Source organism: Pygocentrus nattereri, chromosome 29 (assembly GCF_015220715.1).
Source record: "Pygocentrus nattereri isolate fPygNat1 chromosome 29, fPygNat1.pri, whole genome shotgun sequence".
NCBI classification, from domain to species: Eukaryota; Metazoa; Chordata; class Actinopteri; order Characiformes; family Serrasalmidae; genus Pygocentrus; species Pygocentrus nattereri.
Window position 1 is genome coordinate 16,846,401 of NC_051239.1, and position 27,080 is coordinate 16,873,480.

A 27,080-nucleotide genomic window follows, 5' to 3' on the forward strand; every position below is an offset into this window, starting at 1 on the left:
CCTGTGTGTACCCGTTCTTCCAGGAGAGAAAGGAGACCTGTCATTCGGCTAAGTTATGATGAGCCTGGGGAGCCTACAGATTGTCCAGTAACCATAATTCATAATGGTATGATTATACAGTTTAGTGACAGCTCAGGAGTTCCTGGAATCTCAAGGCGTACTTCACAGAAACAGCCTGTAGCGGTTTGCTCTGTATGTTCAGTCAGGCTAAGGCCATGCAACAATAAAACCTATTGTCGAGAAAAGAAGGTCATGCTAAAAGATAAAACTAGGCCTAATGAGGACATTAGCCATTTAGAAGGGGGAGGATGTAGCCCCGGCTAAAATGATAATCCTTTGTTTCTAATAAAATGTAAATTTGTCCAAGATAAAAATGTTATGCACAGTGTAAATAGTTTAATATACAGATATTACATATTTAGTGTGTGTTCTTTTTGTTTTAATAAAATATAGGCAGCTTAAAATCTGTAAGCAGAAATGAGAGGGGAGGGGCGCTGCGGGGGGGGGGGGGGGGGGGGGGGGTGAGAGAGAGAGAGAGAGAGAGAGAGAGAGAGAGAGAGAGAGGCCGCAGGGGGGAATGGCCGCAGCTGGAAAACGATAAATGCGTCGAGAAAAGTTTTCCTACTCGGTAAACTGAGCCTGTTCTGCTCAGCCAAGTCTCAGAGCGCCGAATCGGCAATGAAGTGATGCGGCCAGTGAAGCTGAAGAGAGGAGCTCGTGCCGCGTTTCTAACGACATTTCAACCGAAAGTCTGTTTGTTTTGTACTTAGCTAGCCTTGCTAATAGTGAGCGTATGTGCTAGCTAGCTCTGCGGTAGTTCACCCCGCGCTCAACTCTACCAGCGTTCATAAAGACTGCTGTGTGTGAGAAACGAGAGTGTCGCTCTGTCTCTCCTCGTCCCGTCGGACACAGAGACTCAGTAATTCCACCCCAGATAGCGCTCAGAGTTCCTCTGGCGACGAGGGAACCGCTCTCATCCCCGCCGTCGCTGCCCGTGGGCTGGTCCTCCGCACCTGCACAACACCGCGCTCCAGTTCTCCATCGTTGCCCGGTGGGGGGCGGTGGTCCGCCTCGTGTCCAGCTCTTCTATTGCTGCCTGGACAGGTTCAGACATTTGTCTCAAGTCAGATACTGATCTAATATTTTCTATTGCTCGTTTGAGTGAAGCGACCTCCTACGTTTCGGGTCTCCAGCTCCGACTCAGGCCTGCAACGTTTTCCTTTGTTTACTTAGTTGAGGCTTTTGAGTGTGTAAGGACGCGGCACACTGGAGTTTAAACCTTTCCAGAGGTTTATACTTTGTCCCTGTGTTCAGAAACTCTTTTATGAGCTGCTCTATATTTTCCACTGCTCAAGTACCATTACAGGTGTGTTTAAAGGGGAAATTCTACATAAGTCAAATTCATGATATGAGTTTAAATTAGAGGTGAATTTATACAAAAGCTACTTGTTTGGCAAGTGTGGTGTACATTGAACATTTGCTTAATCTGTAACTTAAAGAAGCTCTAACATCTGGTTACTAAAACTCTGAAGTATGTCATTTTAAAAATCTAAGCACTGTTATATTGTAAAGGTATTTACAGTTTACATTTTTCTGAACCCTGATAATTCTGAAAAATCCATAAGAGAACATACTTTGATAAAATCTGATATGTTTCATGCGTGAAACACTCAGTAAACCTCTGGTATTTTATATCTAAGTCTATTTGAGTATTTACTTTCTCTTGCGTGTTTGTTTTACTTCTGCCAATCAGTTATATAAGGGAATAGAGAGTGATATATTGAATTCAGGGCCCTTATTCCTGCCACATATATTTGGGATAGGGGTTACAGATGCATCACTGCTTCAGACCCAGAGAGATGATCATCCGTACTGTCTCAAAGTCAGATGAAGGTCTCTACCACTGTAAACACCCAGAGAGAGGAGAGTCACCACAGAGCTGGCTCTCAGTCAGAGGTGAGAACAGTTTCATGTTATTTGATTCTTTCTGTAAATCTACAGTTTCATATTTTAATTACAGATTCCATCTTGTAGCATGTAAACTATTTTCACCTCACTGTGGTGGTGCGGGGTCTCTGTCTCTGTTTTAACAATGTGAGAACACAGTGGCGTCTCTGATGAGTAGCTTCTTCTGTTCCAGGTGATTCTGCAGCTCAGCCCGGTGATGTCACTCATGCTCAGATTGTCACTACTGAAACGTTTCTTGAAAGAAATGGTAAAATCTGCATCTCTGCAATAACACAGATAATAATCTTTAACTGATAATAATCTTTGTGTTGTTTACTCTTATTATTTTTGTTTTATTCTGAATTATTGCAGTATCAGATGAAGCAATGCCAAGACTAAATGATGACATATTCTCAAATCAAGATGAAAAACCTGAAACACTGGAAAAGTTGAGCTTTACCTTTTATACACATAACACAAAGCACTGGCTCTACCATGCAATGCCATCAAAAACAAAATTGCTGAACAATTGATGCACTTTACTCACATGCTAATGCAAAAAAGCATGAACACTAAATAATAATAATAATCCATCCATCCATCCATTTTCTAAGCCGCTTCTCCGTCAGGGTCGCGAGGGGGTGCTGGAGCCTATGAGGGAGAGAATCTGCAATTAAAACTCATCAAAATCCAGTGTGATGATTCTCTGAAGAATCAACATCAGCAGCTTTCCCTCCCCGAGTTCTACCGGGGCTTGGAAAAGGAAAAGTTTCCTCTGATGAGACGCCACGTGAAAAAAATTATCAGTCTATTTGGCTCAACATATGTGAGCAAACATTTTCGCTGTTAACACTGAACAAAAGCAGATTGAGAACCAAAATGATCGACAGCCATCTCCATAATGTCCTTCGCATCTCAACCACTAAGTTTACTCCAGACCTGCCAGCCATCCTTCGCTCCAAAGCGCAGCAACACTGCTCCCACTGAATGCAATATCGTTCCCACTTTAGGTGAGTAAAAAATATATTCCACAGTAGCCGTGAGTTAATGCATGTGCAAGTACACATGCTGCAAATATCAATAATGCGCATCAATTCTGTCACTACCCTGCTTTTGCGCACCACTATCTTATATGCGTTTTTCTTGTTAACACACACAGTACAAAGTCAGCTGATCTCATCTGATGCAGATGTGCTACTTGATCAAGTTACATCTGTCCGGATTTTTGGCACAAGTGGCGTCGGATCAGCACCGCAGCTGGATGGCCTGATTTACATACCTAGCGCAGCTGATACTCACCAGAATAATTTACTAAAACTATATGCACTCCTGTTATTAAGTCCAGTTCAGTCTGCTAATGTTGATTACCGTTTCAAACGAATGTTAATAACTTAAATAACAAGCTTAAAATTTACCCGTCCCATTTTCCCCTTTATTATTTTTTCTCTGTACTGTAAATCTTCTAAGAAGAAATCTGAGGCTGCTGTTCTGAGAAAAAGCTACTAAGTTTTTTTTTATATATATAAATCAATAAAGATCCATTTATGGAAAGTTGTCTTTAATTATATTCAACAATATAAAATATTTGACCACTTTTAACTGATTTTTCTAACTTTAATACACTAAAGTTAAGGCTATATATCTCATTTCTAGTAAGTGGCCCAGCCACTCCTATATTTTTATGTATGTGGCCCTCATAAAAAGTTTGGACACCCCTGATCTAAAGTGTCAATCATTTATGTTAACCTGCTTCTCCACTAATGTGCAAAAGAGTCTGAGTAAAATCTTTATAATCACCATAACAACCAACTACAACAAGCCCTAGTGTATCATTTGGTCTTCTTAAAACATGAGAGGCAAATTATTATCTTTTAACAACGTCACCTCAAGGCCTTGGATAAATTCGACGGTTATCAAACAGTCATTTCTCATGGTCAACGCATTACTTTGGCCATCAGTGAATAGACTCGAGTCATCAGACATCCATGAATAATTAGTAAATCAAATGAACAGATATTAATCAAATGAAAAACTAATTAGACTGAAATTATACTGTGAAAGGGTGTGTCGTGTTTGTAAATGTGGTGTGGAGTGAGGAGGCGGACGCATATACTGAGATAAGCGACTTTTATTAGGGGCAAATCCAGGGTCAAAGTCACAACGGTCCAGGGTCAAACAGCCAACACGGAGAGAAGGAGGGACAGACGAAATGAAAACAGGATCAAACATACAAACAGTACACAAGAAAGACCAACACAGACCAAGGCCAAGACAGGGCTTACATACACAAGGGTAAACGAGGAACAGAGGTGGATACAATAAGGGGTGGAATCACAAAACAAGGGGGCTGGACTAAAAAACCAAAACAAAGAACACATGGGCTAAGAACACATGCTGCCTGTTACAGCAGCTCCTGTTCATGTTCTTTCGTTTTTGCTCGTAACTTTTCTTTACCTTTTTAATAGTTTATTTATTTTGATGAGGCCATTTAGGGAAGCTGTGCCCTCTCGAAACATGCGAGTAGAGAGTGTTTTGGTCTGTTTTTTCGTCGTGAAAGCGCTACTTTCACTCACTCCCCGTGTCTGCCGCGGCGATGCAGCATGGCCGCTTTGTTTACACCCGGGACCAGCTGATCGCACTGCAGCCGGTTGGCATGGCAACCAGGACAACGAACATCCCTGAAGAGCTGGAATGGAATGAGGACCATCACCAGCTTCAGGTCCAGCAACAACAGAGGAGTAGAGGTCAGTGTGGATGGGGCCAACAAGCTAAATCTGTTCTTTAACAGATTTGACACGGCAGGCTCTGTACCCCCCCAGCCTGACTCCTCTGTGCCAGTCCTCAGCAGACCATACCACTCACCCCCCCTCCCCCTCCTGATAGCCTGCCCCCCTCTTGTGACAGCCCATCTCACACCTCCATCCCTCCCCCACCCACCAACTCTACAGTGTGTCTCACTGCTGACCAGGTGAGAAGACAACTGAAGAGACTCCACACAAACAAGGCTGCAGGCCCTGATGGGGTTCCACCCAGGGTGCGTAAAGCCTGTGCCACCCAACTTTGTGGAGTACTTCAACATGTCTTCAACTTGAGCCTGAGTCTCCAGAGGGTCCCCATGATGTGGAAGACATCCTGCATTGTTCCTGTCCCAAAGACGCCACGACCCAGTGACGCCAAGGACTACAGGCCAGTGGCACTGACGTCTCATGTCATGAAGACCCTGGAGAGGCTTGTCTTGGATCAGCTCCGACCCATAGTCCAGCCTTTTCTAGATCCCCTCCAGTTTGCCTATCAGCCCCGCCTGGGAGTTGAAGACGCCATCATCTACCTGCTCAACCGAGTTTGTGCTCACCTGGATAAGCCAGCCAACTCTGTGAGGGTCATGTTTTTTGACTTCTCCAGCGCATTTAACACCGTCTGGCCCGTTCTTCTGGGTGATAAGCTCACAGTGATGCAGGTAGATGCCCCCCTTGTGTCCTGGATTGTTGACTACTTGACTGGCAGACAGTATGTATGCCTGCAGCACTGTGTGTCGGACAGAGTGGTCAGCAACACTGGAGTCCCACAAGGTACTGTCCTCTCTCCCTTCCTTTTCACCCTCTAGACACCTTCAGAAGTTTTCTGATGATTCTGCAATAGTTGGATGTATCAGCAAGGGTGAAGAGGATGAGTACAGGGCCCCTGTGTCCATCAGCGGGGTCAGTGTGAACACTGTGGATGATTACAAATATCTGGGTGTGTATATTGACAATAAACTGGACTGGGCTAAGAACACTGACGCCATCTACAGGAAGGGCCAAAGTCGTCTCTATTTTCTGAGGCACCTGAGGTCCTTCAACATCTGCCGGACTATGGTCAGGATCTTCTATGAGTCTGTGATGGTGAGTGCTATCCTCTATGCTGTTGCATACTGGGCAAGCAGGCTGAGGGTGGCAGATGCCAACAGACTCAGCAAACTGATCCGCAAGGCCGGTTATGTTGGTGTGGAGCTGGACTCGCTGACGGCAGTGTCGGAGAGGAGGACACTGTCTAAGCTGAAGGCTATTATGAACAATGGCTCCCACCCACTCTACGACACAGTGATGAGACACACGAGCTCATTCAGCTCAAGACTCACTCTATCAAAATGCACCACAGAGCGCCACAGGAAGTCATTCTTACCTGTGGCCATCAAACTCTATAACTCCTCCCTCAGTGTGTGATTCACAAAACTCAATACGAAACTGTTCATATGTGCAATAATAACAATTGTGTGTGCAATAACTCAGAGGGACACTAACTAATTTAAATAATTGTAACTGCTTTATACCTGATGTTTCATATTACTATCACAATCACCGCCACCTTACTATATTCTTAAGTACTTAAATCTGGTGTACATACTGTAAATTCTCTATATTGTCTTAAATTATTAGTAAAAGTGTTTATTTTTACATAAATGGCTGCAACTGTAACAACTGCAATTTCCCCCTGGGATCAATAAAGGAATCTGAATCTGAATCTGAAAACCAAAACACAACAGGACACATGGACAAGGCTGGCAGGGGCCAATTGTGACAGTAAACTATTATCTCATCAAAATACTGTTTCATTCTACATGTAGGCTAATTTAAAATGACCTCTAAAACAGCAAAATGAAGAACTCAAAGTCAGGAACTCAGCTCTCCACATTTGCTGCATTTCTCATTGATAATTTTATGGAATCATTTAATTATTTCATTATTTTGCAGAGGACAGAAAATCTCACACACAAAGGTACAAAAGTGTGGGAACATCTCACTGATCATAAATCTGGAGACTGTGAGTATCATGTTTGTGCACTTTCCCAGCCACATTTAGTGTCAGAGGCCTAAGAACAGAGAGGAGTTAGAGACGCGTCTGTGGTCTGATTTCTATTCTAATAAAACAGCAGTAATGACAACATCAACCAAATAAGAACTGAAACCTGATGATGTTTTTATGTTACACTCATTGCATCTTTTATGTAAAGCTACAAAGTCATATCTCTTACTAGATAATAATTTTTTAAATATATATTTATAACCATACTGATATTCCATACTGACTTACTGGCTCTTGTCATGTCTTTCCTTAAAATCTAAGCACAGCCATAAAGCAGGACCTCACTGTTTTGGTGTCTTTGCCCCAGAGAAGCGGACTGAACTTTCCCCTGGACTCTGCATTGCAGTCAGTTCTCACGCTCAGTTCTTTCCACTGTGGTCTGAGGACTCGTATCTTCAGGTGCTACCTATTTTAACACCTTTCTGATCTCATTGACTCTTTTTTCATAGATGTGCCAGTTACCCACTAATACCCTCCCACCCCCCACCCCGCTAAAAATGACAGACGTGGGTTTGAACTTTACTCTGGTAACAATAGTCTTTTTCTTCTTTGACACAGAGAACACAACGTTCATTATTTCCATGAATAATCTAGAGGTCTGACTTGTCAGACCACAAAACACGTTTCCACTGTGCATCAGTCCATTTAAGATGAGCTTGAGACTTTTGATTTTGTTGAGAAATGACTTCCACTGTGCATAGTATAGTCTAAACTTGCATTTCTGGATGCAGCAATAGATGGTACTTATCTTTCTCAGCATTCCTAGTCTTAAGTTGAACTGTTTTCATTCAAATAAATTTCAAAGTAGATTTAAAAATCACCGCCTTATGTTTTTATTCATATTTTTATATTTTATGGCCCAAATCCAGCAGAGTCGATATCAGACCCTCCAAGAAGGCCCGTTACGAGGCCCTGGTAAAGGAGCAGGAAGAAGGAAGAGGACAGGAAAGTGGTATGGAGACTGCTGCACTCCACCCAAACTCCAGTTGTGGCCACCATCGCCAGCCTTTGTGCAGCTGTTCGAGCGAGTGGCCGAGGACCATCAGTAGGATAAGGAGGATTGGGCAGTCTGATTACTCCGCCATCCTCACAGGGAAGACCCAGTTGGCTGCTTAACAGCTTCCAGGGCGGTTGCAACTGGATTACACGGAGTTAAAGAAAGCCATTTGTCAGCGAGTCGGCCGAACCTCAGAGCAGCACTGGCAGCATTTCCAGACATTGACACTTCAGGATTTTGACCCACCCTTCGTATTTGCGCAGCAGCTCTGATTCTCCTGTAGGAGATGGCTTTTAGCTGAGGAATGGGACTCGGAGGAACTTACAGATCTAGTAGTTCTGGAACAATTCATAGCCCAGTTACCAGAAGGGAATACACCTTGGGTTCTTTAATTTTGGGGACAAATTGGCCACAGTTTCAGGGGTTAGTAAAGGAACTGACAAAGAAGAATCCCGTACAGAGGAACGGGGTGGGAACTATGCAGCCTCGCAGAGAGATGAGCTACCAGGGTCATCACACACTTCTCAAGACTCAACTTTATTGGGGGGTGGGGAATTGGATAGAGATGGCAATCCCAAAAGGGGGCCTTTCCTCCAGATCTCCTCCCTAGGGATTCCACTAGGAGATTTTCCCCAGGAACACTCACGTACCCCCACCTCTTGATCACGTCAGTGAAGCGCTCAGGTGTTCTTCTTTTCAGCTTTAGCCTGTGGTTCTCAATCCTGACCCTGGAGTTCTCCTGTTCTGCATGTTTTAGTGTTTTACTTTCTCCAACACACCGGATCCAAGGTGTAATCAGAGAGCAGGGCCAGAAACAACTGGCCTGAGGGATGAATTTACAGCTCACTCTCTCTCGTGCTCTCGTTCGCACATGCGCAGTCTCTCACTCTCTCTCTCACTCGCTCTCTCACTCGCTCTCTCACTCGCTCTCTCACTCGCTCTCTCACTCACTCGTGTTTTGTCTGTGAGTAAAGAGGAAGTGTTGAGGTCATTGTTCAGTCATTACTGGGGCAGTATGGAGCTCAGTCTGCTCTCTATGATGCTCTGTGAGTAGATTCTCTTTATATTCCTGTTGCTTTTTGTATTTAAGTTTGTATTATTGTTGTGCTGTGTTTGCACTGTAATTCTTATGTACAGGACAACAGCACATTAATCTGAACAAACAAACAGAAAGATTTAGTAAGACCACATCTAGGAGAACAGACATAAATTAGTTTTAATTCATGAAAAAACGTAACAAAAGCTACAAGTTCACTGAATTTAAAACATTTACAGCTGTCTTCTGTTTTTCACAGTGTAATTTACATTCTGGGTAAAAAGAATAAGACACTCATTCCAGTTAAAAAACAGTCCATGCATTAAAAAAGCTGGCCATGGCTCTTTTCACACAAGTAAAGTTGTTTTCTGAGCTAAACCAGCCATTAGGGGTGTACTTTGTGTACTTCTGGTGCCGGTCCCAAGCCCGGATAAATGGTGAGGGTTGCGTCAGGAAGGGCATCCAGCGTAAAACTTGTGCCAAAACTATCATGCGGATCACAAATATGATTGCCAAACCAGATCGGTCGAGGCCGGGGTTAACAAAGACCGCCTCTGGTGCTGTTGACCAGCAGGGTGCCAGTGGAAATTGGACTACTGTAGGTCGAAGACCATCAGCGAGGAGAGGAGGATTGCGGGTTAGAAGGCAGCGAGAATGAAGGAAAGGCAGGAGTGTGGAGGTTAGATTAGGGACTCTGAACATAGGGACAATGACTGGTAAAGGCAGAGAGCTTGCAGACATGATGGAGAGAAGGAAGGTAGATATTCTTTGTCCAGGAGACCAGATGGAATGGAAGCAAGGCCAGGAACATTGGAGGTGGTTTCAAACTGTTCTATCATGGTGTAGAGAGGAAGAGAAATGGAGTAGGGAAAATCCTAAAGGAACAGCTTGGGAAAAGTGTTCTGGATGTAAAGAGAGTGTCAGACAGGATCATGAGCCTGAAGTTGGAGGTTGATGGTGTAATTTTGAATGTGGTCAGTTCATATGCACCACAGGTTGGTTGTCAGTTAGAGGAGAAAGAGGAATTTTGGAGTAAGATGGATGAAGTGGTAGATGGTGTCCCTAGAGAGGAGAGATTGGTGATTGGTGCAGACTTCAATGGACATGTTGGTGAAGGGAACAGAGGGGATGAAGAGGTGCTGGGTATGTATGGTGTGAAAGACAGAAATGCGGAAGGTCAGATGGTTGTAGATTTTGGAAAGAGAATGGAAATGGCTGTGGTGAACATGTATTTTCAGAAGAGGGAAGAACACAGGGTGACATACAAGAGTGGAGGGAGGTGCACACAGGTGGATTATATCCTTAGCAGGAGATGCCACCTAAAGGAGATTGGAGATTGTAAAGTGGTGCCAGGGGAAAGTGTAGCAAGGCAGCATAGGGTGGTTGTCTGTAGAATGAGGTTAGAAACAAAGAAGAGGAACAGAGTGAAGACAGAGCCAAAGATTAGATGGTGGAAGCTGAAGGAGGAGGGTGGTTGCAGGCAGTTCAGGGAAAAATTGCAACAGGCCCAAAGTGGGATAACCAGAGAGATGAAGGAAGTAGGCAGGAGTACTGTGAGGCTAGTCGCATAGCGAAAAAGAATGGTGGCAAAGGCAAAGGCTCAGGCCTATGATGAGGCTGGACAGTAAAGAAGGAGTAAAGGACTTGTATCGTTTGGCTAAACAGAGAGATAGAGCTGGAAAGAATGTACAGCAGGTTAGGCTCATAAAGGATAGAGAGGGAAATGTACTAGTGAGTGAGCAGAGAGTGTTGAGTAGATGGAAGGAGTACTTTGAAGAACTAATGAATGAGGAAAACGAGAGAGAGGAGGACAACGGGGGGAGAGATAGTGGATCAGGAATTGCAGAGAATTAGTAAGGTGGAAGTGAGGGCAGCTTTAAAAAGGATGAAGAATGGAAAGGCAGTTGGTCCAGATCACATACCTGTGGAGGTATGGAGATGTTTAAGAGAGAAGGCAGTGGACTTTTTAACCAGGTTGTTTAACAAAATCCTGGAGAGTGAGAGGATGCCTGATGAGTGGAGAAGCAGTGTACTGGTCCCCATTTTTAAGAACAAGGGTGATGTGCAGAGCTGCAGTAACTACAGAGGTATAAAGTTGATGAGCCACACCATGAAGGTATGGGAAAGAGTTGTTGAAGCAAGGCTAAGGCGAGAGGTTCAGATCAGTGAGCAGCAGTTTGGTTTCATGCCCAGAAGGAGTACCACAGATGCAATTTTTGTGTTGAGAGTGTTGGTAGAGAAGTACAGAGAAGGTCAGAAGGAGCTACATTGTGTCTTTGTGGATCTAGAGAAGGCATATGATAGGGTGCCAAGACAGGAACTGTGGTACTGTATGAGGAAGTCAGGTGTAGCTGAAAAGTATGTTAGGGTGGTGCAGGACATGTATGAGGATAGTGAGACAGTGGTGAGGTGTGCAGTTGGAGTGACAAATGGTTTCAAGGTGAAGGTAGGGTTACATCAGGGATCAGCTTTGAGCCCCTTCTTGTTTGCAATGGTGATGGACAGGTTGACAGATGAGGTCAGGCAGGAGGCTCCATGCACCATGATGTTTGCAGATGACATTGTAATCTGTGGTGAGAGTAGAGAGCAGGTGGAAGAGAATCTGGAGAGGTGGAGGTTTGCACTGGAGAGGAGAGGAATGAAGGTCAGTAGAGACAAGACGGAATGCATGTGTGTGAATGAGAGGGAAGGTGGATGACTTCAAATATCTTGGGTAAACCATCCAGAGCAATGGACAGTGCAGAAAAGAGGTAGAGGAAGAGGGTGCAGGCAGGATGGAGTGGGTGGAGACGGGTGTCAGGGCTGATGTGTGACAGAAGGATAGCAGCAAGAGTGAAAGGGAAGGTTTACAAGACAGTAGTGCGTCCTGCTATGATGTATGGTTTGGAGACTGTGGCTCTGTCTAAAAGACAGGAGGCTGAGATGGAGGTGGCGGAGATGAAGATGCTGAGATTTTTGTTGGGAGTGACAAGGATGGACATGAGATTAGATTAGAAATGAGCAGTTCAGAGGGACAGTGAAGGTGTAGCAGTTTGGAGATAAAGCCACAGAGGCCAGGTTGAGATGGTTTGGACATGTGTTGAGGAGGAATAGTGGATATGTTGGTCAAAGAATGTTGTAGATGGAGCTGCCAGGTAGAAGGAGAAGAGGTAGACATCAGAGAAGGTTTATGGATGTAGTGAAGGTGGACATGGAGATGGTTGGTGTAAAAGTAGAGGAGGCAGTGGATAGGGGAAGATGGAGGCAGATGATCCGCGGTGGCGACCTCAAAAGGGAGCAGCCAAAAGAAGAAGAAGAAGAAGAAGAAGAAAGTTGTTTTCTGTGCTACTAGTGCAGGACAGAAAATCCTTGTAGCTCAGACTTTACATACAAGCGTGTCACTATAACCTATTCGTTTTGAAGATCATGGGCTGGAGGTTAGGGAACCTCGTGACCGGAAGGTCGCCGGTTCGATCCCCTGAGCTGACAGCACATGACTGAGGGGTCCTTGAGCAAGACACCTAACCCCCAACTGCTCCCCGGGTGCTGCGGATTGGGCTGCCCACCGCTCCGGGCAAGTGTGCTCACTCCCTAGTGTGTGTGTGTATTCACTAGTGTGTATGTGGTGTTTCACTTCACAGCTGGGTTAAATGCGGAGATGAAAATTCCCCATTGTGGGACTAATAAGGGTCTCTTAATCTTATGTTAACATTAATAATTATTATTAACATTAGCAATTCTTATATATCAATGTTATTAATACTCCTCCAGTAAGGTTTTACATACTTTACATAAGTTGCAAGTAACAAGAAAATCTCAAGTCTTGACACTCAAGTTCCAAGTCAAGTCCCAAATCAAGACAGTTGAGTCTCAAGTCAAGTCCAAAGTCAATACAGGAAAGTCTCTAATCAAGTGCCAAGTCAATACAGGAATGTCTCAAGTCAAGTTCCAGGTCAATAATAATGTTTAAGTCCTAAACAAGTCAGTTTATATTCTTCAGCGAATTTAAGGCCTTTTCAACACTAAACACCAGAATAATGGTAGCAGTAATGTAGCATGTTTTGCTGACAGGCATAATGGTATACACAAAGAGAAGTGCAGCCAGGGGCATCATTAGAGGATCATTTATAGAGGGGGCTATGTCTGTACTAGGATGGTCTGGGGGCATGGACCCTAAAGAGATTTTTTTTAAAGACCCCAAAATGTTTATAATGCACTTTTTCACTAGCAACAGCCAGAAAACATAAAGTATATCACCTGGTATAGCAAAATAAATGGTTATTTGGTCAAACTGGCACACAGTAGATCTGTCTCTATAGTTTCTATTAAGCACAGAGCTGCTATAACAAACACTGTGTCCATCCACTTACAACAGGCACAGATCAAGCAAGGGTACTGAAGTTCAGGCAATGTCTCTCCTTTCTCTCAGATAACTGCAGACAAAGATAAACAAAAAAATCAAGAAAACTTAGAAAAAGTCCTAGATATATTATTAAAACACACAGACTATAGATCAGTTCAGTGTCAGTTGGTGCAATCAGAAAGAGTGCAATTTGGCACTGTGGGCATGTTTAATAAGCTGGATGAAACTTTATGGTAGCAGTGACAAATATCATATTTTCTCAGTTAAGCTCAATTAAATTCAGTATTAATTTTAACCGAAAGCTTAAACAACTCTCCCTCGCTTTCTTCTTGATCACCAACCTCTATCAGATCTGCTCCTTCAGCCCTGTCAGTCTCTTTCAGCTTCTTTCTCTCCCTCTCCTCCTGTGTTTAGCAATACATTCATTTTATTAAACTCAGATTTACAGGAACTCAGGGAAATTATGGTCAGTCAGTTTAAATTGTTATTATTTTTTTTTTTGTAAAACTCTTACTGGCCTTCAACAGAACTGCTACGTTTATTTATCTTTTCACTCAAATCTGAATCAGCTTCTTGGTTGAATTTCCACCTTAAATCCTACAGCAGTTTCATTCTGACACCTCACAGCGGAAAGTTCAAGCAAGACTCTGGCGAAAAGAAAGCAACTTCTGCCTCGTCATTAACATTGATGTTAACCTACAATAAACTACAATATATCGCTGTTGTCAGAAGAAAACATCTCCATATTTGATGTTTTTCAGTTTTTTACGAACGAAGGAAACGGTCCAAAATGACTTCAAAAAAGTCTGGTTCCATTGACTTACATTAAAAGTAAAGTAGGGTTTTTTCCTTCTCCTGTAAAGTTTCCATTTTGGAGATACGAGGTTTTCATCTGACAACAGTGATACATCAGATTCTGGTGTCATTCTTTCCAAATACTGAAGAGAAATCTACAAAGAGTATAAAGAGCTCTCAGTAACATCACGTCTATCCCTCTTCAAGCTCTCACATTCACTCTAAGTGACGTTAAACTAGCTGGCTTGTTAGCTAGTTAGCGAATGTTAGTGTTAGCCTAGCCTTTTTTCTTTACCTCACTTAAACTCACAGTTAACTCAAGTTATCTGGCTAGAGTTAAGCAACCAAGTAAAAACACAGATATCCAGCTTTACTGACCATAATCTGCCACAAATCCACACTGTTGGTGGATGAATTCACTGTTTTAGGCCGTTTCACTCTGTATTTTATAGATTTTGAATAAGCTCTAATATTTCTTTCAGTGAGATTTTACTGAAATCCTGTCTTCAGCTCAGCAAACGATTACTTCGCAGTGCATGAACATGCCCCCCAGGTTTGATTTTGGCTCATAAAGTATGAGCTTTGATGTGATTGGCTTATAATGTATGAGGTTTGATGTGATTGGCTGAATGTTACATTAGTCAATCACTGGTAGTACAACAGGTCCCCAGGTCGTGCCCTGCTTTTACAGAATATTGTGAATGAGAATAAACTAGGCAAATTAGACAGTAAGACAGTTCATTTGATATTAAGGGGGAGAGGTGGTGGTGGTGGGGGAGTAAATATCTTTGGTTGGGGAGTAAAATTGGCAGTGCATATAAGTGCAAGTACTGGGAAAAAGATTTTCAATGTACTACTCAACTATAAATAAGAAGTCAGATTTGAATCATTTTTTATCACTTTTTTGAATCACTTTTAATCATTTTTGGGAACATTGGGTGCAGAGAATTAAAGTGAAAGCAATCTCAGCACTAAAACTAGCTCAGCATGAAGCAGAAGTTGGCTTTTTTGCCAGCTTCTTATTTGAATTTTGGATTCCACCTTAAAAAGTGCAGCAGTTACATTTCAGCATCTAACTGCTGCACCGTATAAGGTGGAACGGTGAATTCGACACGAAGCTGGAGAATAAAAAGTCAGCTTCAGCCTAGTGGTGAATGCTGTGCTTCTTCTAACTGAGCAAGCTGTTAAAATTAGTCAAATAGAGAGAGCTGTGCTTCTTTTATTTTGCTACCTTGAGAAAAATAGTCAGTTCTCCTGGTGAGTTTCTCCAGTAAGAGTTTTAATGCTTTAGCTCATGCAGGTGAACTTGAACTCTTAACACTTCGCTTGTCTTCTGAAACTTACAGTGGGAAACAAATCCATTTAGATCAAGTATAATCGACTGTGTAGAGTCCCGTCTGCAGTTAGACTCTTCATGTTTCTTCCACTCTCCAGTCTTTCCGAGTCATGAGGCTCAAGTCTGAGTCAAAGTCTGAGGCATCAGTGTTCAAGTCAAAGTCAAGTTGCAAGTCTTTCTTGATGTTGTGAAGTCTCGTTTCAAGTCATCAGATTTGTTACTCGAGTCAGATTCGAGTCCAAGACGTGCCATAACACATGAAGAAGTGACCCTTCCTCTTTCCAACATAGATGTGAAACAGTAAACCCATAAGCACAGCATGTTTGTGGAGTTTAGTGTTTTGTGTGTAATATTTTCATTTGAGTAGATCTTAGTGTAGCGCATAGTGGGAGTATGAGATTTTATGCTGTTCCATATTAGATTCCAGGATGAAAATATAAGTAAGAATCAGTGGATTCTGTCATTTAAAGTGTGTAAAGCTGTTACCATCTTCAAAGAGGTCTTTTATCATGTTTTTATGCTGAAGCTCCATTCTTCACTGTGTTATAGTTTCTTGTTGAAGGTAAAATGGATTTGTCCCAACATATTGAAAAATCCTGAGCTTTAAAAATGTTTGTTTTGTATATTGGCATTGCTTTCTAGTTTTCTAGCTATAAACCAGGTTTTTTTGAGGTACAAATGAGGATTTTTTTAAAGAATAGCCTGAGCCTGAAATGAGTCTGATTCATTCACCTCACAGTGATAGATACAGTGTGTTAGATTTAAGAAATGCACAGAATTATCAAACAAATCCACTGAGAACTCAGAATTAACTCACAATTGGTTCCATGTGTTCAGTAGAAACACCAATTTTGTCATAATAGGAGTCCCATGCAATTCTACTGTTTATTGTAAGTTAATTTAAACCAAGTGAATGATAAAATAGTTAGAATAGAAACTCAATTATTAATTCCACTATAATTGTTAGAAAGCCCAGCAGGTGAAACGTCATCTGCTGGTAAAACGGCATTAACGCAGTCTGAACATGTCAGGACATGCCCAGTCACACTGAAACCTGAAGCTGCTGGGTCAGACTGAAGCTGCTGGGACAGACTGAAGCTGCTGGGACTCTCCGTGTGTATTTGCCATATCCCGTGTGCGTTCTTGAACAAATGTAAGCGATTTCCATCTCCTTAGTGATAGATAGTTTGATTATTATTACAGTTTGTGTTAAACGGAAATATATTGTGGGAGTTTGGTTAGCTTGAGTTAGCCAAGTAGCCTGCAGCTCAATGTTGTTAGCTAGCACTGCAGCTAACTTTGAATGCCTGTAATGGCCTAATAATGGCGAATATTTCATTTGCAATGTTTATATTACGACTCGGTTTATCCGACTTGGTTTATTGTAGTGATTGTGACTAAGCTTAATTTGAGAGTTTGAAACATCGACTTATTTGTTGTCATTTATACCATATAAAGTTATGCTGTTACGCATGTTTACCTCTGCGAATATTACATTGGCAATTCTATACTTTTCTCCGCCATTGATATTACATGGCTGTTACGGTATTATGCGTAAGTGGCAATTTGTATCGAAGTAAGGAATCTTACTAGTCAACTTCTAACTGTATGGCAGGTTATTAGTTAATGTTTAAATGTAATTTGAGGAAGGTTCTCATCATTTCTAACACATTGTATTACCTTTCTGTATATTTTCAGACCACACACATACACACACACACACATACACACACACACATACACACAAAAACACACACATTCACACGTGCAAAGGGATGTCAAGATAAAACCCTTTAATAAAGAAGAAAGCATCTCTCTATCCAAGTGCCTTGATTCTTTAACGGGGATCATAGTCCATGATCTGCCGCCTCAACCAGCAATCCTTCTTCCTGAGTCTCGCCCCCTCAACATTGGTCCTTCGAGCCGGATTGAGTGCAGCCTAAGAGGAGGATCATGGACAATGCAGCATCAGACAACGTAGAGCCCCGAATCCTGGATCCTGGAAGAGACAATAAAGCAGTTGGAGCTGGAAGATATGCGCTGTATGATCGAGCATGAAACTCAAGCTGACTTTGAGTGTGAACTGCTGGATGGTCAAGCCAAGGAAGCACAGCGACTCCAAGACGAGGCACTCAAAGCCAGAGAAGCACTCACTAAGCGGCTAGAAAGAGAGCGGCGCCTGAAGAGGGCTGAACAAGACCTTGAGATTGCTATGCTTCGTTCTTCTATGCTTTCCAGTAGCTGGGCACCTACACATTCAGCTGCGCACTCTGACAAGTCAGACCCTTTTCTGGGCTTACCAACTCCAGAGCAGGTGAGACAGGTCAACGAACGTACAACCTCCTCCCAGCTACGGTCGACCCAGTTACTTCCACCACCTGCTCCTGTTGAAGTGAAGCAACAAGCCACTCCAATCTCTATGGCCCTTCCTGCTGGATCACAGCAGCTGCAACCTGCGGCCACCCCAGCGAGACCAGCTTCTCCTACAGATCCAACAGCTCAGCCCCAGAGTCCAGTACCCATGGCACCTATGTCTGTGAGACTACAGCCTGTGCCACACCCTTCAGTGCATGTCACCTCAGCACCTCTAACTCATCACGCGCCTCAAGTGGCATCAACCTTTGAGTCAAATCACCCTAGTCGCCTAGCACCGGCGATGAGTTTGCACTCCAACCTACAATGTCCCGCTAATCCTGTAGATTCTCAGTTCTCAACAGCGTACCAACCCGCGTACAGCTACAGCCAACCAGCCATGGAGCCACTTAACACTGCTCAGCATGCCAGCCACAGTGCTCTACTGCCTCACTCGACTCACCATGGGAACCAGCCTGTGCCAGTTCTCTCTGCTCCCTACCCTGGTTACACACCACTACCCGGAGCTGAGTTACTCATAGCATCAGCACTTGGAATCCCTCGGCCTTCCCTTCCAGTGTTCGAGAGTGGTCGGGAGAGTGACTTTGCTCTGCTTAGGCTTGCACTAGACAACATACTGGGGAGCAACCATCACCTCAGTGAGCAATATAAATATCAGGTGTTGATAGGACGCATTAAGCTCCCAAGCGCGCTGCAGCTTGCCAAGGTGTACATGCATGACCCGGACCCTATACGCGTGCGCTGCAGGCTCTACAAGATAAATATGGGCAACCACGACAGCTAGTCCAGAGTGAGCTAGGTGCTATACCCAACGCGCCTGCTCTAAAGATTGGTGATGCCGACGCCTTTGACTCATTCGCCTTGTCAGTCCAGTCCTTGGTAGGCATGTTAAAGACACTCGAGGGACAGAATGGATATGAGCTCCACTGTGGTTCCCACGTTGATCGTCTGCTCAGTAAGATGCCCCCCACTTACCGCGATGGCTTTGTTGAGTATTGCCTGCGATATGGTATTCTACAGACTGGCACCGACAGAACCTACACACTTTTGGACTTGGCGACCTGGCTCCAAACAAAGTCACAAGCAAGGCGGATCTCCAGTAGAGCGGCAGCACTGTATCAGATGAATACCCCTCGACCAGCCCGAAGGGATCAGCGAAATGCTCAACCTAAAGAGAAGCTAGATACTGTGTGCTTCAATGTAGCTGACAGGAAAGAGACATCTTCCACAGAGCTTATGCGGATGAAGGCCAAATCCAAGTTCAAACCGTTCTGTCCCTATTGTGACAGTCAGGACCACTACCTTAATTCCTGTGAGGAATTCAAGAAGTTGACCACCAATCAGATCCTGAAGTGGCTTCAGGATGGCAATCGGTGTCGAAAATGCGGACGCAATCACCCCGAGGACCGGTGCACACTTAAGCGCCCCTGTAAAACCTGCAAGGAGACACACCTCACCATCTTGCACGAGTCATTCCAGGAAACCAAACAGAAAGTGTACGCAGTCAGCCTACTTCCCACAAGGGTATTCCTGGATCGGCCCAACAGGTCTCAAAGAGTAATGCTCAAGGTGGTCAAGGTCCTCCTCCATAACGGCGACCAAATGATGGAGACTTACGCAGTACTAGATGACGGGTCAGAAAGAAGCATCGTTCTTCCTCAAGTGGTGCAACAGCTCAACCTCGTCAGCCATCCAGAGACTCTTCACTTGCAGACTGTGCACCAAAGCGTTAAGCAACTTAATGGCGCATCAGTCTCCTTGGAGATATCATCACCGCTGCGGCCATACGAGAAGCACCTGATACCCCACGCGTTCACCGCCGAGGGATTAGCTCTCGCTGAATACACTTATCCAGTTGGTGTGCTGCAGCAGAAATACAAACACCTCCGAGAACTTCCCTTACTTCCTGTGAACCATGTTCAACCTCTACTCCTAATCGGGTCTGATATGCCCCACCTGATCACTCCAGTCCAACCAGTGCACGCAGGACCATCAGGAGGACCTGTTGCCATCTGCACTAAGCTGGGCTGGTCTCTTCAAGGGCCAGTTGATACTGTCCATTTCTTACCTGGAGTCCAACAATGCCTGCACATCACCACGGCCTCAGCTCCCAGCGAGCTCCTCAGGAATGTGGAACGCCTTTGGCAAATGGACACCTTGCCCTACAGTGAGAAAGTTATCACTCGCTCGAAGGAAGACCAACATGCTCTCGCTCTGCTCCAGACAACCACCACTAGAGTGACCGTAGATGGCGTGCCGCGCTACGCCACTCCTCTTCTTCACCGTACGACTGAGAGAGCTCTCCTGGCTCCTGCGGAAGCAGTACTCCCCAGGCTTCGCAGCACAGAGCGGAAGCTTGCTATGAACCCTACACAAGCTAAATCTTACTGTGCTGAGATCCGGAGGCTGGAGGAATCAGGCTATGTTTCAAAGATCTCATCAGAAGAAGCCAGCCAGTCACCAGAGTCGTGGTTTATACCACACCATATGGTCCACCACAACGGAAAGGATAGAGTCGTCTTCGACTGTTCTTTCCAGTACCGAGGGCAGTCACTGAATGAACTCCTGTTGCCTGGACCGACCTTGGGACCTTCACTGCTAGGTGTCTTACTGAGATTCCGTCAGCACTCAGTTGCTGTGAGTGGGGACATAAAGGCAATGTTCCATCAGATCCGTTTGCAGCCCACTGACAGACCAGTGCTGAGGTTCATCTGGAGAGACATGCAGAGGGAGGAAGAGCCAACTATCTATGAATGGCAGGTGCTGCCGTTTGGGACCACATGCAGCCCTTGTTGTGCTGTATATGCTCTCCAACGTCACATTCAATTCCAACTTGGCCGAAGTTGTGGAGCACTCCTTCTATGTGGACAACTGTCTCCAGAGCACCCACACTGCTGCGGAAGCCAAAGCTCTCATTGACAACCTACGCAAGCTACTCCTGGAAGGAGGATTTGATCTCTGGCAGTGGGCGAGTAATGTGCCAGCAGTAATCGAGCATCTTCCCCCAGAAGCCAAATCAGACAGCTGTGAGCTTTGGCTGTCTAAGGGTAGCAACAACTTGCAGGAGTCGACCTTGGGCCTCCAGTGGAACTGTCTCACCGACTCACTAGGCTTTAAGCACCGTCCAGTGGACCACCTCGAGCCAACCCTGAGGAATATTTATAGAGCTCTGGCAAGTCAGTATGATCCACTGGGCTTTATCAATCCTTTCATCACCAGGGCGAAGGTCATCATCCAGGATATCTGGAAGCAAGACATCGGATGGGATGATCCAATTGAGCCTCAGTCTCTGAGAGAACAGTGGATCGATTGGGTGACGGAGCTTCCTGATCTCATCCACCTCCAATTTCCACGAACCTACGCACCTCCATGTGCCGACGGGCCCACTGCATCTAGGGAGCTTCACGTCTTCTGCGATGCGTCAGAGAGAGCGTATGGTTCAGTAGCCTACCTACGCACTGTCGATGACCAAGGTCATATCTTTGTGCTAGCTAGATCGAGAGTGGCACCGAAGAAACGCCTTAGCATGCCACGTCTGGAACTTAGCGCAGCACTCACTGGCGCTCAGCTCGCCAAGCTTATCCAGACAGAGCTGACCATACCCATTCAACAGACGTTCCTCTGGTCAGACTCCACTACGGTGCTCCAATGGCTAAGATCAGAGTCGTGTCGTTACAAGGTCTTTGTCGGCACGCATATTGCAGAGATTCAAACTCTAACTGAGGTAGCCAGCTGGAGGTATGTGGACTCGGCGAGGAACCCAGCGGACGACATAACACGAGGCCTGAGGCTTTCAGATATGGCGCATTCACACAGATGGATCAATGGTCCAAATTTCCTCCGTCAGCCTCTGGACCAGTGGCCGGCTATGCCCACAGCAGCAGACGATGAATTTGACTCTGTCAAACTCCGGAAGTCCACCTTTGTCGGTATAACATCCGAGACTCAGAACCCAGACCTACCTGATCCGGCGCAGTTCCACACCTGGAAGGAGCTAGTCCAGACTACCGTCACATCCCTTCATGGGGCGGCTGCCTCTAGTGACTGTCAGGCTGCAGACGCTGCAACCTACCTCTTCGCAGAGAAGCTACTCCTGGCCCAGGCTCAGCAGGACTCTTTCCCTGAGGATTTAAAGGCCCTTAAAGCTAGTCGACCTGTTTCAGCTAATAGTCGCCTGATCACACTCTCACCTGAATATGACAAGGCCACAGGACTACTTCACGTTGGGGGTAGACTCCGGCAGGCAGAGGATCTGGAAGCAGATGCTATCCATCTGATCATTCTGGATCCAGCACACCAGATCACTAAGTTGCTGATTCAGGACTTCGACGACAAGCTTCTCCATCCGGGGGCCGAACGGGTGTTGGCCGAGATGCGACGGCAGTACTGGGTCCTGCGTGCCCGGGAGGCGATACGGAAGCATCAGCACAGCTGCAGGGGGTGCCAGCTCTGGCGCGCCAAGCCAGACGTTCCCAAGATGGCGGATCTTCCACACTGCAGGCTGCGTATCTACAAACCACCATTCTACTCCACGGGAGTGGACTGTTTTGGCCCATTCACTGTGAAAATCGGCCGCAGGACTGAGAAGCGATGGGGGATTGTGTATAAATGCCTAACTACTAGGTGCGTCCACCTCGACTTGTTAGAGAGTCTTGATACGGATGCCTTCCTGCTGTCCGTGCGCAGATTCATAGCCAGGCGCGGCACTCCGTTTGAATTCCTGTGTGATAATGGTACCAACTTCGTTGGGGGAGAGCGGGAATTACGGGAGGCCTTTGATGCCATGGCACCCGAGCTGCAAGATCAGCTAGCAAAACAGAAGATCTCCTTCCGGTTCAATCCACCAAGTGCCCCACATTTTGGCGGGGCCTGGGAGCGAGAAGTCCGATCCGTGAAAAATGCACTCAGAGTCATCCTCCGTGATCAGTCAGTACCAGAACTGGTCCTGCACACCGTTCTCGTTGAAGTGGAAGGGATTCTAAATTCTAAACCACTTGGATACGTTTCAGCTGACGCTGCTGACCCTGACCCAGTTACGCCACACGTTCTACTTATGGAGCGTCGTGATTCCTCATTGCCGCAGGCCCTGTATGACTCAAGCAGTATTCTGGGGACACGACGATGGAGGCATAGTCAGGTGTTAGCAGACAACTTCTGGTCAACCTTCATCCGACGGTACCTGCCAAGCCTACAGGGACGATCTAAGTGGCAGTCTGATGGAGGCCAGCTGGCCATGGACCAGGTCGTTCTAATAGTTGATCCACAGCTCCCACGAGCGCTCTGGCCAGTGGGAAAAGTGGTCAAATTACATCCTGGAGCAGATGGGAACGTCAGAACAGTTAAGGAAAGGACCTACGTTCGACCTGTCGCCCGGCTCATCCAGCTGCCTAAAATCAGTGACTCTGAGGATGGCACTAACTGATGGGCTTTCTCTGGGAGTTCAAATGTCCTCAGGACGGACATTTGGGGGCGGCTGTGTTAGAAAGCCCAGCAGGTGAAACGTCATCTGCTGGTAAAACGGCATTAACGCAGTCTGAACATGTCAGGACATGCCCAGTCACACTGAAACCTGAAGCTGCTGGGTCAGACTGAAGCTGCTGGGACAGACTGAAGCTGCTGGGACTCTCCGTGTGTATTTGCCATATCCCGTGTGCGTTCTTGAACAAATGTAAGCGATTTCCATCTCCTTAGTGATAGATAGTTTGATTATTATTACAGTTTGTGTTAAACGGAAATATATTGTGGGAGTTTGGTTAGCTTGAGTTAGCCAAGTAGCCTGCAGCTCAATGTTGTTAGCTAGCACTGCAGCTAACTTTGAATGCCTGTAATGGCCTAATAATGGCGAATATTTCATTTGCAATGTTTATATTACGACTCGGTTTATCCGACTTGGTTTATTGTAGTGATTGTGACTAAGCTTAATTTGAGAGTTTGAAACATCGACTTATTTGTTGTCATTTATACCATATAAAGTTATGCTGTTACGCATGTTTACCTATGCGAATATTACGTTGGCAATTCTATACTTTTCTCCGCCATTGATATTACATGGCTGTTACGGTATTATGCGTAAGTGGCAATTTGTATCGAAGTAAGGAATCTTACTAGTCAACTTCTAACTGTATGGCAGGTTATTAGTTAATGTTTAAATGTAATTTGAGGAAGGTTCTCATCATTTCTAACACATTGTATTACCTTTCTGTATATTTTCAGACCACACACATACACACACACACACACATACACACACACACATACACACAAAAACACACACATTCACGCGTGCAAAGGGATGTCAAGATAAAACCCTTTAATAAAGAAGAAAGCATCTCTCTATCCAAGTGCCTTGATTCTTTAACGGGGATCATAGTCCATGATCTGCCGCCTCAACCAGCAATCCTTCTTCCTGAGTCTCGCCCCCTCAACAATAATAATAATAATAATAATAATAATAATAATAATAATAATAATAATAATACAACCCCAATTCCAATGAAGTTGGAATGTTTGTTAGAAGAGAAACATTGTTTTTAATCTGTTGGTCTATTTGCTCACGCAGTTGTTCACAAAGTGGTGAACCTCGCCCCGTCCTTGCTTGTGAACGACTGAGCCTTTTAGGGATGCTCCCTTTATACCGAATCATGACACTCACCTGTTTCCAATTAACCTGTTCACCTGTGGAAAGTTCCAAACAGGTGTTTTTTGAGCATTCCTCAACTTTCCCAGTCTTTTGTTGCCCCTGTCCCAACATCTTTGGAACGTGTTGCAGGCATCAAATTCAAAATGAGTGAATATTTGCAAAAAACAATAAAGTTTATCCGTTTGAACATTAAATATCTTGTCTTTGTAGTGTATTCAATTGAATATAGGTTGAAAAGCATTTGGAAATCATCGTATTCTGTTTTTATTCATGTTTTACACAACTTCCCAACTTCATTGGAATTAATATATATATATATAGACAATTTTGACTTTTTTATTTTTATATTCTGAAAAAAGTCTTGACTTGTATTCATCTCTAGTGGTGTTGATGTGGTAAACAAATGGTATACAATTCCTTAAACAAGGATTGTTAAATATTTTAATTGCCATGTTCATGAAATAGTTGTGATGTTTGTCAGGAGTAGCTGGTCTCCTCAGCTCTGAGTTATCATGTTCTCACCTGCTGAATGTGGATCTGTGGCTGAAATCTGCACTGACTGCTTTTACACACTCAGCTAAATCATCAGCATTTTGGAAATTGGTTCAGAGCAAAATGAAGTTAAATTGTTTCAGATGCTGTTTTCTTTAAGTACATTATATGGCTGTGATACAGAATGGAGCTGTTAATGTGTTGGTGTGTAAAGGATTCAGTGTGTATTGGTAAAATACTCATTTGCTGCCATGGTAGGAGCCACACACATGTATGAATGACTGCCTACTTACCAATGACCTGAATGAGTTCCACTGCCCATTAAATGCACAAAAGGTCCTGATCCTGACCCAACTGACTTAATTGCATTATAAGCCTAAAATACTGAATCATTTTAGAGTCAACGACATGAATAGAATCAGACAAATTTACTCGGTTTTCTAAAGTGTGAAGGACAGTTCAGAAAATGATTTATGGTCAAATGATTTGAGTTACTTGGTTCACGACAGTCGGTTTATCAAACTCTTTCACTTCACTCATCAGTTTTACAGTGTAGTGAATATTTCACACTAATGCATCATGTTCTCTGTGTCTCTCCTACTTTAGTGCTGATCCACTGTGGACAAACTCAAGGTGAACCATTACATGAAAATCTACTGCAGTGTTTTATTTGTGTTCATGGAAATTTGCATATAATTTCATTCCTTTAATAAATGACTTTGACAGACAGCCCAATTCAGTAAAATCATACATGATAACACATTCACTGTAAATGAGAGATCAGCACATTCATTAATTCATTTAGACTTTTAAATAATGACTTATTATTGTAGATTAAAGTCCAGTCTGGCTGCACTGAAACATTCATAGAACACAGACACATTAAACTCATTAGGCTCATTGTGTTTAAGATGATTAAACTACTTCTTATACTGAGAAAAGCAGCTCTGCTCATCATTTCACACCAACAGAACAACTTAAACTGACAGTGGATCCTCAGAGCTCAGTCTACACTGGAGACGCAGTTACTCTGAGCTGTGAGCCGCCGCAGGGTGATGGATGGGAGATTTACTGGAGGAAAAACAGTCAGTATTTAAAACATTTAGAACGTCTGAAAACAATCAGTGTTACTGAGTCTGATCCAGGAGAAGCAGAGTACGACTGTGTAGTGATTAAAGATTTACAGACTATATTTTACAGTGTTAAAGTCAAGATTACAGTGAGAGGTATGTCATGCTTTCTGTTTACTTTTACAAATTACTTGAATTTAGAATAAGTGGAAGAACAAATCACTCATTCCACTACATCCATGAAGATTTAGAATTTAATGAATGTTCAGTAAGAAGATATTTTAAAAGGATTTATCATCTTTGAACAGAGAGACCAAAAGCTACAGTGAACGTCCAGCCAGCTGGTCATGTGTTCATCAGAGAGAGAGTCACTCTGACATGTGGAATAGAAAGTGGAGATGACTGGAATTATGAATGGTATAAGAATAATAATCTTCTCAGAGATGCTCAAAGGAAGAAATATGAAATCTCTAATGTTGATCAGACTCATGCAGGTGATTATACCTGTAAGGGAACACAGTCAACAGGCCGAATCTACACACACACCAGTGCAGCTGTTACACTGACTGTATCAGGTGAGTGTGGCGTCTTTCTCACTTATAATTATGAAGAGTTTAAAGTGCAGATGGATTTCAACTGAATATCTTTCTGCTGCAGCTGGTTAGGAAGTAACAGAGGCAGCTTTTCTCTTTGAAACACACAGAGGCAGAAGTACAGACAATCGCAGCTGCAGTGCAGAAAGAGCTTTGATGAGATCACAATATGAGACCACAGCACACCTAAACGTAAAGTTTAAACAGCAGAACCTAAAAAAATTACATCATAGAATCAACAACAGAAATAATATTAATAATAATAATAACAACAAAATATTTAATAGCTTTTTTTGTAAAATGTCATCTTAGCTCAGTTATTTGGAGTTCAGCTGTGAAATTAAGCAAGAAGTGTTTTCTGTGTAAATCCATGACATGAGCAGTCAGAGCCTCAGTGAGCTGCACGGCTGAACACAGACTACCTGTTATATTTACCTTCCTAGACGCAGACGTCAGACATCACTAACTGACCAATAAGAACAGCTCAAATCCCCACATTTAAAATCAAAACATTTAATCAGAAATGATGTCATATAAATGACCAGTTTATCGGGGTCTATTTTCCCTAATTCTGCTCATTTTAATGAACATGTTTTATCAACTTTATTAATGTATTG

The 27,080-nt window shown here is 44.0% G+C and overlaps 1 protein-coding gene and 1 long non-coding RNA gene across 2 annotated transcripts in view; both read left to right on the forward strand.

The window, feature by feature from the left end:
• The window catches only part of LOC119262785 (sialoadhesin-like), a 101,507-nt gene that overhangs the window by 58,643 nt on the left and 15,784 nt on the right, over positions 1-27,080 (forward strand). The window lies entirely within an intron of this gene.
• LOC108416807 lies at positions 1,861-3,466 on the forward strand. The gene is made up of 4 exons (XR_005129945.1): positions 1,861-1,956; positions 2,141-2,215; positions 2,320-2,957; positions 3,107-3,466. It is a non-coding gene; the product is annotated as an uncharacterized LOC108416807 (long non-coding RNA).